This window comes from Triticum aestivum, chromosome 3B (assembly GCF_018294505.1).
Source record: "Triticum aestivum cultivar Chinese Spring chromosome 3B, IWGSC CS RefSeq v2.1, whole genome shotgun sequence".
In the NCBI taxonomy this organism is placed as follows: domain Eukaryota; kingdom Viridiplantae; phylum Streptophyta; class Magnoliopsida; order Poales; family Poaceae; genus Triticum; species Triticum aestivum.
The window spans coordinates 513,085,343-513,087,444 of record NC_057801.1 but is presented as its reverse complement, the minus strand read 5'-3'; the positions used below and the strand labels follow the sequence as shown (position 1 = coordinate 513,087,444).

Below are 2,102 nucleotides of genomic sequence, written 5' to 3'. Positions count from 1 at the left end.
GGATCGCGACGATAGCCAACTACAACGACCATGCGCCACCACCCGCCGTATCTCCATGTCCGAACCACCAGCCGCAGGTCCCGATGGGTCAAGACGGCAGCCAGCCCACGCACATGGATTTTTTGTCCAAAAGGACCCCCTGGCCAACAGAATTGCCAAAAAAGATCACATGTCAAAAACATTGTCAAAAAGGACCCCCTCGCTAGTGGCGGCAGGCGCGGCAGGCGACACGTGGCGCCTGCCGCCACGCCAGGAGGCGGCAGGCCCTGCCGCCACCGCAGGAGGCGGCCGCGCGGGATATAACCGTTTGTGCACAGTGCGCCGAGCCGGGACGGAACGGCCAGGCCTGGTGGGCCATGCCGCCACCCAGCGAGGCGGCCTCTGTTGCCGCTGTCGGGCGCGGGCCGACAACCTGTGATGCTCGCGGGCCGCGCCTGTGGGCCAGGCCGCCACTACAGCAGGCGGCGACCCTGTTGCTGCACGCGCGACAACGACGCAAACGGCGCTGATTCTGGTGGGCGCAGATTTTCACAGGCGCTGCTTTTCCCCAGTTCCTTGTTTTGCTTTTTGCCACAAGTTTCGATGATCCAGAATCGGATTCCCGCCTAAACTTTGTAGTACTAATTGCTACGTAGACGATACTGATTAAAGCAGTGCGTGATTCTCGCTTCCGTCTATTTCTCCAGCCGAAGCGACAGCACTCAGGCGTGCTGTTTTCAATGCGTGTTTTCCTGCCGCACACTCGAGAGCGTTGCTATTGCTGCGTGTGATGAGACACCGCGATGCTGGAATCCGATGCCGCGGTAGGTGAGTTCTGGCTAGTTCTGCCGACAATACAGTGGTCCTCTTCTTTTTAAACGCACATCCGCGGCTCCGTTTGCATACACTCTCTCTCTCGCATATCTCTTGTTGCCTTCTCTACCTCTTTGCTCTCTCTAAGCGCATACACAGACAAAAAGGAAAACTTGGTAGCCACTTTTACTCGTGATTTTGGTCGATTTGGAGTTGGATTTCGAAGATGATGAAGTTGAAGAAAAGATAGATTAAGGTAAGATCTATCCATTTTTGTTGGTTTCGTTCACATGCATGATGTTTTTGTTCTGTTTGATTAGTTCCTAAGTGTGTATTCTCTGTTGTTTTAGGCATAATTTTAGCACTTGAAGGAGTCATTTGGAGTCATTTAGAGCTTGAGGAGTAGGATTTGCATTGCGAAAGTGAACTACGAAGTTGAAGATCAAGGTATGAGCTTTGCAATACGTGTAATTTTTTGTGCATGCACGATGGTAATTAGTTAGTCTTTTAGCCCGTCATTAGCTATGCGATGTTAGTGCATAGAGGTTAGAAATAATTTCAGACGACAAATACAACATTTATAATATATTTTTTAGAAGAGTAGATTGAACATGTTATATCTATGTTAGGTGCATCCATTAGTATTGACATGCGAGAAATCTTAATATGGTAATTAGGAAAAAAACTTGTACAGTAATTGTTCATTGCATGCGGTATGTTATTTCATGTGGTATGTTTATTAATAAGTCTATAGTTAGGAAGCGTAGGTCTACTTTGTTATGTCACAATGATCTAAATTTTATATGTTAAGATTATGTGCTAATGTACTTGATGATGTATGTAATTAGATAAAATAATTCATCTTAGTAGCAAACAAGGAGGAGATGACGTGATTGAAGAAATTGTGTTTCTATCTTCGCTGTCCCTTTTGAGGTGATGACCACATACATGTAAGTGCTATTTTCATACTTTTGATAGCAGAAAAAAAAATCCGTGTGTAATATTGATGTTCATGTGATAATAGGTTGACTCAGTTCATATAGTACTGGCGACGGAAATTTATTCGAACTATTTGGACTCTTAATTGCATTCGCAAGCACATCCATATTGAAGTTAAGGTATAAAATGACACTGTAATTTTGTTAACATTTTTATATTGATGTACTATTGTGAATAATGTGCATGCCGTTGCAAATATTATTATTTGTAAATAAATGATTGCTATCGTATGCTATGAAAAAATTATATAAAGCCGGAAGAAATTAAATGTTTTACTCATATGACATTAAAATGTTATTATTGTACTGTTA

The 2,102-nt window shown here is 43.9% G+C and overlaps 1 long non-coding RNA gene across 1 annotated transcript; it reads left to right on the top strand.

Moving 5' to 3' along the window:
- Nucleotides 1-955: 955 nt before the first annotated feature.
- LOC123065617 (uncharacterized) lies at nucleotides 956-1,895 on the top strand. The gene is made up of 4 exons (XR_006431091.1): nucleotides 956-1,048; nucleotides 1,143-1,239; nucleotides 1,641-1,725; nucleotides 1,817-1,895. It is a non-coding gene; the product is annotated as an uncharacterized lncRNA (long non-coding RNA).
- Nucleotides 1,896-2,102: the final 207 nt, after the last annotated feature.